Here is a 12,904-nt window from a genome sequence, read left to right on the forward strand (position 1 = left end):
GGGCTCAGGAACGCTCCCAAAAATGACTGTTTGTGAACACGGTTTGCCATGCAATGAAAGGTCATGCTTTATCATGCTAAGAAGAAGCCAAATCTGAACTTGATCCGGAAACACTTCTCTGAGCCAAAGCTCATTTAATATGATTTGTTGCAAAGCGTAAAACTCTTCTGTGGTCAGTAGGGATGAGCTTCGAGTTTGAGTCGAGCTCATGTTCGACTCGAACATCAGCTGTTCGCAAGTTCGGCGAACAGTGAACAATTTGGGGTGTTCGCAGCAAATTCGAAAGCTGCGGAACACCCTTTAAAAGTCTATGAGAGAAATCAAAAGTGCTAATTTTAAAGGCTCATATGCATGGTATTGTCATAAAAAGTGTTTGGGGACATGGATCAATGCAAAAAAAAGTTTTAAAAACGGCAGTTTTTTCGGGAGCAGTGATTTTAATAATGGTAAAAGTGAAACAATAAAAGTGTAATATTCTTTTAAATTTCATACCTGGGAGTGTCTATAATATGCCTGTAAAGGGGCGCATGTTTCCCGTGTTTAGAACAGTCTGACAGCAAAATGACATTTCAAAGGAAAAAAAGTCATTACTCGCGGCTATTAATGAATTCCGACAATACACATAAAAGTTCAATGATAAAAATGGTATGGGATTTCCCCACAGGGGAACCCTGAACCAAAAGGCCTTTCAGGTCTGGTATGGATATTAAAGGGAACCCCGCGCCAAAATTTAAAAAAAAATGGCGTGGGGGTCCCCCTCAAAATCCATACCAGACCCTTCAGGTCTGGTATGGATTTTAAGGGGAACCCCGCGCCAAAATTAAAAAAAAAAAATGGCGTGGGGTCCCCCCAAAAATCCATACCGGACCCTTATCCAAGCACGCAACCTGGCAGGCCGCAGGAAAAGATGGGGGGACAAGAGAGCGCCCCCCCTCCTGAACGGTACCAGGCCACATGCCCTCAACATTAGGAGGGTGCTTTGGGGTCCCCCCAAAGCACCTTGTCCCCATGTTGATGGGGACAAGGACCTCATCCCCACAATCCTTGCCTGGTGGTTGTGGGGGTCTGCGGGCGGGGGGCTTATCGGAATCTGGAAGCCCCCTTTAAAAAGGGGACACCCAGATCCCGCCCCCCCGTGTGAAATGTAAGGGGTACAAAAGTACCCCTACCATTTTACAAAAAAGTGTCAAAAATGTTAAAAATGACAAGAGACAGTTTTTGACAATTCCTTTATTTAAAGTCTTCTTCTTTTCCATTTTCTTTCTTCTATCTTCTTTCTTCTATCTTCCTTCAGTTTCTTCCTCCATCTTCTTCTTCCTCTGGTTCTTCCTCCGATCCTCTGCTTCTTGCTCCGGTGTTCTCATCCGGCATCTTCCTCCGCGGCATCTTCTTCCCTTCTTCGTTTTCAGGATGCTCCGCATCCATGATGGGAGGCTCCCACTGTGTGACGCTTCTCGTCTTCTGACACTTCTTAAATAATGGAGGGCGGGCCCACCCAGTGACATCACGGGGAATGCCACAGGGAAGTCCCCGTCACGTCAAGTCCCCGTGCATCAGTGGGGGTGGGGTCACTGGGTGGCCCCGTCCTCCGTTATTTAAGAAGTGTCAGAAGATGAGAAGCATCACACAGTGGGAGCCTCCTATCATGGATGCGGAGCGGCCCGAGAACGCAGAAGGGAAGAAGACGCCGCAGAGGAAGATGCCAGTTGAGAACACCGGAGCAAGAAGCAGAGGATTGGAGGAAGAACCAGAGGAAGAAGAAGATGGAGGAAGAAACCGAAGGAAGATAAAAGGAAGATGGAAAAGAAGAAGACTTTAAATAAAGGAATTGTCAAAAACTGTCTCTTGTCATTTTTAACATTTTTGACACTTTTTTGTGAAATGGTAGGGGTATTTTGTACCCCCTTACCATTTCACACGGGGGGCTGGGATCTGGGGGTCCCCTTGTTAAAGGGGGCTTCCAGATTCCGATAAGCCCCCCACCCGCAGACCCCCACAACCACTGGGCAAGGGTTGTGGGGATTAGGGCCTTGTCCCAATCAACATGGGGACAAGGTGCTTTGGGGGGACCCCAAAGCACCCTCCCAATGTTGAGGGCATGTGGCCTGGTACGGTTCAGGAGGGGGGGTGCTCTCTCGTCCCCCCTCTTTTCCTGTGGCCTGCCAGGTTGCATGCTCGGATAAGGGTCTGGTATGGATTTTTGGGGGCACTCCATGCCATTTGTTTTTAAATTTGGGCGCGGGGTTCCCCTTAAAATCCATACCAGACCTGAAAGGTCTGGTATGGATTTTGAGGGGGACCCCACAACATTTTTTTTTGTAATTTTAGCGCAGGGTTCCTCTTAAATATCCATACCAGACCTGAAGGGCCTGGTATGGAATTTAGGGGGACCCCCACGCCATTTTTTTTAAAATTTTGGTTCAGGGTTCCCCTGTGGGGAAATCCCATGTTGTTTTTATCAATGAACTTTTATGTGTATTGTCGGACCGACAATTCATTAACCACTTCAGCCCCGGAAGGATTTACCCCCTTCCTCACCAGAGCACTTTTTACAATTTGGCACTGCGTCGCTTTAATTGCTAATTGCGTGGTCATGCAATGCTGTACCCAAACAAAATTTGCGTCCTTTTCTTCCCACAAATAGAGCTTTCTTTTGATGGTATTTGATCATCTCTTCCGTTTTTATTTTTTGCGCTATAAACAGAAAAAGACCGAAAATTTTGAAAAAAAATGATATTTTCTACTTTTTGTTATAAAAAAAACCCAATAAACTCAATTTTAGTCATACATTTAGGCCAAAATGTATTCAGCCACATGTCTTTGGTAAAAAAAAGTCAATAAGTGTATATTTATTGGTTTGTGCAAAAGTTATAGCGCCTACAAACTAGGGTACATTTTCTGGAATTCACACAGCCTTTAATTTATGACTGCCTATGTCATTTCTTGAGGTGCTAAAATGGCAGGGCAGTACAAAACCCCCCAAATGACCCCATTTTGGAAAGCAGACACGTTGAGCCCATTGAATATTATTTTTTTTTGTCCCAAATGATTGAATAATGACAACAAAAAAAAATTACAAACAGTTGTCACTAAATTATATATTGCTCACACAGGCCATGGGCATATGTGGAATTGCACCACAAAATACATTCAGCTGCTTCTCCTGAGTATGGGGATACCACATGTGTGGGACTTTTTGGGAGCCTAGCCGCGTACGGGGCCCTGAAAACCAATCACCGCCTTCAGGATTTCTAAGGACGTAAATTTTTGATTTCACTCCTCACTACCTATCACAGTTTTGAAGGCCATAAAATGCCCAGATGGCACAACCCCCAAAATGACCCCATTTTGGAAAGTAGACACCCCATGCTATTTGCTGAGGGGCATGTTGAGTCCATGGAATATTTTATATTTTGGCACAAGTTGCAGGAAAGTGACAATTTTTTTTTTTTTTTTGCACAAAGTTGTCACTAAATGATATATTACTCACACAGGCCATGGGCATATGTGGAATTGCACCCCAAAATACATTTAGCTGCGTCTCCTGAGTATGGGGATACCACATGTTTGGGACTTTTTGGGTGCCTAGCCGCGTACGGGGCTCCGAAAACCAATCACCGCCTTCAGGTTTTCTAAGGGCGTAAATTTTTGATTTCACTCTTCACTGCCTATCACAGTTTCAGAGGCCATGGAATGTCCAGGTGGCACAACCCCCCCCAAATGACCCCATTTTGGAAAGTAGACACCCCAAGCTATTTGCTGAGAGGCATGGCGAGTATTTTGCAGCTGTCATTTGTTTTTGAAAATAAAGAAAGACAAGAAAAAAAAATGTTTTTTTCTTTTTTAAATTTTCAAAACTTTGTGACAAAAAGTGAGGTCTGCAAAATACTCACTATACCTCTCAGCAAATAGCCTGGGGTGTCTACTTTCCAAAATAGGGTCATTGGGGGGGGTTGTGCCACCTGGGCATTCCATGGCCTCCAAAACTGTGATAGGCAGTGAAGAGTGAAATCAAAAATTTACGCCCTTAGAAAGCCTGAAGGCGGTGCTTGGTTTTCGGGGTCCCGTACACGGCTGGGCTCCCAAAAAGTCTCACACATGTGGTATCCCCATACTCAGGAGAAGCAACAGACTGTATTTTGGGGTGTAATTTCACATATTCCCATGGTATGTTTGAGCAATATATCATTTAGTGACAACTTTGCGCAAAAAAAAAAAATGTGTCTTTTTCCCGCAACTTGTGTCACAATATAAAATATTCCATGGACTCGACATGCCTCTCAGCAAATAGCTTGGGGTGTCTACTTTCCAAAATGAGGTCATTTGGGGGGGGTTTTGAACTGTCCTGGCATTTTATGCACAACATTTAGAAGCTTATGTCACACATCACCCAATCTTCTAACCACTTGAAGACAAAGCCCTTTCTGACACTTTTTGTTTACATGAAAAAATTATTTTTTTTGCAAGAAAATTACTTTGAACCCCCAAACATTATATATTTTTTTTTTTTTGTAATTTTTTATTTTCAATAAGTTTTTCAACAAATATATATCGGCATAACAAAAAGTCATGACAGTTTGCATAGAAACAATCAAAATAAAAGTAGTGCAAACATTGTAAAGGAAAGAAACATGGTGAGGATATCTGTATAGATAGAAGTCAGCTTCTTCCCGAATTGGGCCATATATAGTAAGAAGGAAGTAATTCCATACAGTATCTATGTTGTTATCTCAATAACATGTTCAAAACACAAGGATGCTCAAGAGGACATGCAATTTGGAATCAAAAAGGAGCAGAAATGGAAGGTACAGAACAAAATTTTGAATCATCCCAAGGTTTCCAAATTTTTTCGAATTGGGGAATTTTACCTTCAATTTTTGCTGTTAAATGTTCCATTTTACGTATATCTGCAATGATGGAAAGGACGTGGTGTAAAGTGGGAGCGTTGGTAGAGAGCCAAAGTCTAGGGATGGCTCTTTTTGCTGCCAAAAGTACAAAGGACCCTAGTCTCTGTAGTGATTTAGGGATACCTGGGAAGGGTAGACCTAACAGGAAATGTATGGGTTTTAATTGAATAGACGTGGCGAAAAGTGATTGCAATAAATTTTGTATCTCAATCCAATATGTACCTAGAACATGACAATCCCAGAAAATGTGAAGGTGTGTACCTACGGACTGCCCACATCTCCAGCACAAATTGGAAAGAGACACATTTTGGGCATGTAGCAACTCAGGAGTTTTGTACCAAAGAAATATTATCTTAATAGCGGTCTCCTTTTGTGCCACGCATCTGGAAACTTTAAAAGCAGACTCCCAGATTTTACCCCAGTCTATTAATGAAATTGATCTGTTTAGCATTTTGGACCATTTAGTCATGTATCTATGTATGGAGTCATTTAAGGGAGGTGTTGTCTGGAGTATTTTATATATGGATGAGATTACGTTTGGTTCGTAGGGGCCATTTGTACATAATAATTCAAAAGCAGTGGGATTTTCTAAGGATAAGGAGGGGAAGCAATATTGGAAAAAATGTTTAATTTGTAGGTAAAAGTATTCTGTAGATTTCGGTAGGGCGTGTTTTTCTTTAAGGACTGAGAAAGGTAAAAGTTTGTGTGTTACTGGGTGAACTAAATGTCGTAGCTGAAACATCCCCGCGTGTGTCCACGAAATTGTACGCAAGTATGATAATCCGTCCGGGATTTCTGGGTTAAAAAGGAAATTCTGGAGAGGGGAGCAAGGTAAGGAGAGATGAAATTTGTCTCTGCACCTTTTCCAGATTGATAGCGTAAAAAGCATCGGGGAGAGACACAGAGACCGTAGTTGGGACATGAATTTCTGAGAGGAAGGCCATAGTAGATAGCATGGATGTACAGGGGCAGTAATCCCCATTTCAATTTCGGCCCATCTATTTGCAGCCTTCCTTGAGGTCCATGTTGTCAATACTCTAAGATGAGAGGCATAGTAATATTTAATAAAATCGGGGGAGGCTAGTCCTCCTCTAGCTCTAGGAGACAGGACTACCGATTGAGCAATTCTGTGGGATGCATTGTTCCAAACAAAGTTAAGGCACTTTCTCTGAAGATTTCTCAATTGCGACATAGGGACCGGGATCGGAAGTGTTTCAAAAAGGTACAGTAATTTGGGCAAAATCGACATTTTGAGAACGTTAATCCTACCAAGAAGGGAAATTGGGATAGAGGACCAATGTTGTAGGAGTTTAGCAATTTCTGCGAACATAGGAGGGAAATTGGCTTGATAAAGAGAGTGGTATGAAGGAGTAAGATGAATTCCTAAATATTTTAGTGAAGTCTGGCACCATCTGTATTTAAACCTGTTTTGTAAGGAGCTTAGTATATCTGGGGGTATATTGATGGGGAGAGCTTCTGTTTTGGTCTGATTAATACAAAATCCTGATAGGGACCCAAATGTGGAGAGGGTTTCGTGTAAGAAGGGTAATGAAATTTCGGGGTGTGTGATGGTTAGCAGAATGTCGTCTGCGAAAAGAGAGAGTTTGTAGTCCTGATGTCGTAGTGGGATTCCTCTGATATTAGGATGGGATCTGATAGCTGCTGCTAAAGGTTCTAGGCTTAATATAAATAATAGGGGCGACAAAGGGCAACCTTGTCTCGTACCATTACTGAGAGTAAATCGTTGAGAGGTATAAGAGGACAGCTGGACTTGAGATGTAGGGAGGGAGTATAGGGTATGTAGGGCTCGTATAAAGGGGCCTGAGAATCCAAATCGGGTTAAGACTGCGAACATGAAGGGCCAGCTTAATCGATCGAAAGCTTTTTGAGCATCTAAGCTCAAGACTATGGTGGGACGTTTAGTTCTAGTTATTAGGTCTATCAGATCTATGGTTCTTCTTGTATTATCTCCAGCATGTCTCGAGGGGACAAATCCTACTTGGTCTTTGTGGATCAGGAACGTTAATAGTGGGGATAATCTATTGGCTAATATCTTGGTGAAAATTTTGTAGTCTGAGTTTAATAAAGCAATTGGGCGGTAGTTGTCGGGTAGTGCAGGGTCCTTACCTGGTTTAGGAATTACCGTTATATTGGCATGTAAGAATTGTGAATGTGGGATGGATCCCTTAAAAAAGGAGGAGAATAGGGATTGTAGATAGGGGGTTAAAATATGTGTAAAGGTTTTATAGTAGATGTAAGGGAGACCGTCAGGGCCCGGAGATTTGTGGGTTGGAAGATTTTTAATCACCTCTCCTATTTCCTCTCCAGTAATCGGAGCGTTAAGGGAGGATAGGTGGTCAGCAGAGATCTTTGGTAGTGGGAGGGAATTTATAAATTTATCAAACTCTGGTTGCGAGAATTGAGGGTGTGAATCAGGGCTTAAACAGTTATAAAGTCGCTTATAAAAATCACCAAAGACCTTTGACATAGTTTTCGGACAGAATGTGGGGGTGCCATCAGGTTGTATCAAGTGGTCGGGTATAGATAGAAGGGGACGGGGTTTTAATTTGTTCACTAGCATCCTATGTGGTTTGTTTGCATAGTCGTAAAATTTTTGCTTAGCCCACAACATGGATTTGGAAATTTGATTCATATCGAAAGACTTAATCCGATCTCGGATTGAGATGACATTTCTCAATTTTTCCACCGTGGGGGAGGCTAGCAGAATTCTTTCCGCTGTTTGTAGTTGGGTAATAAGATCCTTTTTAAGTTGTACAGAATCTTTCTTTAGGCGTGAGCCTATAGCTATGCATTCACCTCTAAAAAAGGCTTTATGGGCCTCCCACAGGGTGGAAATCTCCGGGACAGAGCCATCATTGAGCTGGAAAAATTCAGTTAGTTTCTGCTGTAATTGAGTTTGAGATAAGGGATTTTTAAGCAGGGATTCATTGAGGCGCCAGTGGCAGGTTTTAGTAAAAGACTTCGCCAATAATACATCGAGTTCAATCGGTGCATGATCCGACCAGGTAATAGGATTTATTTCAGAAGATACTACATAGGGCAATAGGGGGCCTGTAATAAGGAAGTAATCTAGTCTAGAATAAGACTTGTGGGGATGAGAATAAAATGTATAGTGTTTTTGGGTCGGGTGTTTTATCCTCCAAGAATCAAATAGATTATGGGATCTAACTAGTTTGCGAAAGGAATTTGATAATTTCTTAGAGGAAGATTGTGAGGTGGTTTGGAATAGAGTTTTCCTGTCCCTGGTCGGGGACATGCACACATTGAAGTCGCCTCCCATGATCATGAACGGCTGGGAGAAGGGTTGTAGTTTCTCAAAAACTTTTTCAAGGAAACCGATCTGTCCTACATTTGGTGCATAAATGTTAATCAAGGAAAAGGACGTAGAGAAGTGACTACATTTCAGAAATATGAACCTACCGTGAGGATCTAGGTAGGAGGAAAGTATTTTTATTGGGCTTGTGCGTTTAATAAGAATTGCCACTCCCGCTTTTCCAGAGGGGTCAGAGGCAGTGTATGCTATGGGAAAGTGTCTAGAAGCAAACTTAAAGGAGCCACTGGGCTTAAAATGGGTTTCCTGAACCATAATCACCTCTGCTTTGAATGATTTAAATTCTTTTAAGGCCTGCCACCTTTTGCCTATGGAATTTAATCCCTTAACATTACAAGAATAGACTTTGAGGGCCATATTTGGTTGAACAAAAAAGTGCTAATGTAGTATAAAGACTGGGAGCATGTATCTGAGCATCCTTACAAAGGAACATTTGAAAACAAACAATTTCTTACAATTGTTATAATAATGTAAGTACAACATTGAAAAAACATATATAGGTCAAACGGAGAAAAAAAGAAAAAAGACCTGCATATGAAAACTCCAAAGCAGGCAAAAAAATTAGGAACTAAATTGCATAGGAAGACGAAAAATGTTAAAAAAAGAAAAAAGAAAAAATAATTTTTGAAAAGCCTGAGAAAAAATTTCAGGCTGCCCAGGCAGAAGCCTTGGGTCATGAGGGGGGGCATGTTAGCCTGCAGGGATTAATAGAGGAGGGGGGGAGGTGGGTAGATCCTCGTCTCTGTTTTTGTAAAACCAAAAAAAGAACAAACAGACAGGAGGAGCAGGGGTGTTTGGCATGTCACTATGAAACATGTAGATAAATCTTAAGACAAGCTGGTATGTGACAGAGGGGTATATATAGGCAAAAAAAAAGAAAAGTTAAGTTAAAGGGGGGGGGGGAAACCCCCCCCCCAAGAAAGCATCCAACAGAGACATCAGTAAGAGGTGTGACCTCTCAACAAAGTGACCCTATCACTGTGAGGTCACTAGGATAACCATGGTAAGTATTTTCTGGCCATGGAAAAAAGGGCAAAAATATTGAGAAAAAAGAAAATAAAAAATAATAAGTCACATCAGGTTGGATATCTGTGACGATTGGCTCGTTGTGGGGTAGAGAGGTTATTCTGGGATCTTCGTTGGACCGGGGTCCAAATTTTTGCTGGTGTGGTAAGTGGTTTGGGGTTTGGAGCTTGGGGTATAGAATCTTCCTCAGGCAGTGGGGGAAGACCTAGGTTGCGGATAAAGGCTTCACTTTCGAACAGATCTCTCAGGGAATGTTGAACACCATCTTTGGAAACGGTTAGACGGAAGGGGAATCCCCAGCGGTATGGAACTTGATGGTTATGTAGGTGGGTAGTGACAGGACGGAAACTGCGTCTTTTGGCCAAAGTGATTGGAGACAGATCGTTGAATATCTGGATTTTGTGTTGTTTATAGTCAATCCGTGACTTGTTACGCGTTGCAAGTGTGAGGGCTTCTTTGCTCTCGTAGAAGTGGAAACGGACAATAATATCTCTGGGGTTGGCAGTAGGAGGGGGTTTTGGGGCCAGAGATCTATGCGCCCTGTCCATACACCAGTCTATGTCCGGAATATGTGGGGCTAAAGTGACGAATAGGCCTAAAAGGTAGGGACGTATTTCCTTGTCATTCACCGCCTCAGGGATTCCCCTAATCCTCAGATTCTGGCGTCTTTCACGATTTTCCAGGTCTTCCTGTTGGAGTTGAAGTAGGGAGACTGTATGTTTTAGGTTGGAGTTGTCCTCTTCGAGAACATGTACATATTGGGTCAGTTCATCAAATTTGTTCTCCAATGTGTTGGTGCGTTCACCTAATTGGTCGATTTCACCCCGCAACTCATGTGCTATTTTGCTCACTTCTTTAGCGATGTTGCGGGTTAGTTCGTGTAGTAATGAGTTCAACTTTGTGTCTAGGACAGCTACTGTCACTACGTCCACGGGGTGATCGGGTGGAAGAGAGTGTAGGGAGGATTGAGATCTGTTATCATCTTGGGTCATGCCTTCCGGCAGAGAATGTGGGTCAGCAGTGTCCGAGGATCTCGGCTGTTCACTGGAGATCGGGGATCTCTGTTTATATAAGAAGCGCTCCATGGTGTTAGGGGTCTGCGACGTTGGCGGTGGGATAAAACCTCTGTATATTGCCTTCTGAAAACCAATCTTCCCCATGCAGTGTTAGGAAGGGTCTGATGTCTTGTTATGATATTGCTCCTGCGATTAATAGGGAACTATTAGCTTTGTAGGAGCATCTCTTAAAGAGACGGGGATCAAAGGACTCCTTTTACATGTCTGCTTCCCTGCACGCCGGTCTGGAGGTGGTCACATTCAGAATCAGGGGGTGTTGAGATGGCAGCTGTAAGATTAGCAGGTGTAAGGCAGTATATAGTGTCTACAGGCAGTCAATGTGTGATTAAACTGCAGGGAATGTGATGTGGGGGTACTAGGAGTACCAAGATGGCCGCCGACTTCCAGGACTAGGCCGAAGCCGCGGTTTGTCCTGAAGGCTGAGGCCGGCCGGGGGGGGGTCCTCCCCCGGGCCCGGGCCGGGACTCTGTAGGCTCAAAAACGGGGACTCTGGGGCCAGACACTGCAGAGCAGCAGGAGGAGAAGGCTCGGGCAACAGCCCAGGTACTCACAAAGTCCAGGATGGCCGGTGGATAGGCCCAGGAATGGCGGCAGACTGCGGAGGGATCCGGGATGGAGAGGGAGGGTCCCGCTCGGCTCTCTTTCACGCCGCCGGTATCTGCCTCCTTTCGATGCTGGTTCGAATGTCCCGGTCGAAGGGTCCCAGGTGGAGGATCCGATCGTCCCCCGGTCCGCAGTGTAGGCAAGCGTCAGGCTCCGGACAGGCCGCAGGCCTCAATATGGCAGCGGTGTCTGCTAATCCAGGGCAGGCAGGAGGCCTAAGGAGGCTCAGATGAGCCGGATTTCAGGCAAGATCCAGCCGGATCAGTAGCGGGGAAGGTTGGGGTCGTTCCCAGCAATGAATGGGCTTTTTCCCTAGGGAAATAAGGCAGGGATGGCAATGGATGGAATATGCCTGGACGGAGCACAGCATTCACACGTCCTCCCTGTATCACGTCCGGCCACGCCCCTATATATTTTTTTTTAAAGCAATCGCCCTACAGATTAAAATGGTGGGTGTTTCATTTTTTTTTTCACACAGTATTTGCACAGCGATTTTTCAAAGGCATTTTTTTGGGAAAAAACACACTTTTTTCAATTTTAATGCACTAAAACACACTATATTGCCCAAATGTTTGATGGAATAAAAAAGATGATCTTAGGCCGAATACATGGATACCAAACATGACATGCTTTAAAATTGTGCACAAAGGTGCAGTGGCGATCAACTAAATACATTTTTAAAATCCTTTAAAAGCCTTTACAGGTTACCACTTTAGATTTACAGAGGAGGTCTACTGCTAAAATTACTGCCCTCGATCTCACCTTCGCCGTGATACCTTACATGCATGGTGCAATTGCTGTTTACATTTGACGCCAGACCGACGCTTGCGGTCGCCTTTGCGCGAGAGCAGGGGTGCTTTTTTTTTCTTTATTATTTTTTTGCTTTTTTATCTTATTTTTAAACTGTTCCTTTCATTTTTTTAATCATTTTTATAGTTATGTCAGGGAATGTAAATATCCCCTATTATAGCAATAGGTAGTGACAGGTAATCTTTTTTGAAAAAATTGGGGTCTATTAGACCCTAGATCTCTCCTCTGCCCTCAAAGCATCTGACCACACCAAGATCGGTGTGATAAAATGCCTTCCCAATTTCCCAATAGCGCTGTTTACATCCGGCAAAATCGAAGTCATGAAATGCTCGTAGCTTCCGGTTTCTTAGGCCATAGAGATGTTTGGAGCCACTCTGGTCTCTGATCAGCTCTATGGTCAGCTGGCTGAATCACCGGCTGCATTCTCAGGTTCCCTGTTGAGACAGGAGAGCCAGAGAAAAACATGGAAGACGGTGGGGGGATTCCTTCTCACTGTTTGTAAAAGCAGTCTAGAGGCTAATTAGCCGCTAGGATTGCTTTTACATGAAAGCTGACCGCTGGCTGAAAAGAATGATACCAAGATGATACCTAAACCTGCAGGCATCATTCTGGTATAACCACTCAAAGTCCAACAACATACCAGTATGTTGCTGGTCCTTGTTGGGCATATATTGTAATCTTTTTTTTTCATGCAGCCTGTGGGCTGAACGAAAAAAAGAGATTGATGGGTGGGTATGCCCACCATTAGAATACCTCCCTTCATCCACCCACTTCAAATGATGGGCATACATGCACCATTTATATATGCCGAAGCAGGGGGGCATCCTCCCGCAAAAGGTAGGAGCAAATCACTCCTCCGCTCCTGCTGCCCCCATGCTTCGGCATATATCACCTGTAACTTTTGTAACTGTAACCGGTTCCAGGTTCGGGTCTCTCAAAATGCGATGGCATCTTGGGAGACCCTGTGAAAGTGTGCCTAGTCTGTGCAATGCTGTACCCTACGCTAATACTCAACTAGTGTATGGTAGCATTCAAAATATTCACCAATGCAAAGACCAGGATTGTCAGGACAGGAGGGACAATAATAGCGGGTGTCATGCCTATATCCGCGCTTGCTGCAGACACGACAT

At 43.6% G+C, this 12,904-nt stretch overlaps 1 protein-coding gene across 1 annotated transcript in view; it reads left to right on the forward strand.

The window, feature by feature from the left end:
- Nucleotides 1–12,904, forward strand: part of GRM8 (glutamate metabotropic receptor 8) — a 1,893,470-nt gene that overhangs the window by 1,840,134 nt on the left and 40,432 nt on the right. The window lies entirely within an intron of this gene.

This window comes from Aquarana catesbeiana, linkage group LG03 (genome assembly GCF_042186555.1).
Source record: "Aquarana catesbeiana isolate 2022-GZ linkage group LG03, ASM4218655v1, whole genome shotgun sequence".
Lineage (NCBI taxonomy): Eukaryota > Metazoa > Chordata > Amphibia > Anura > Ranidae > Aquarana > Aquarana catesbeiana.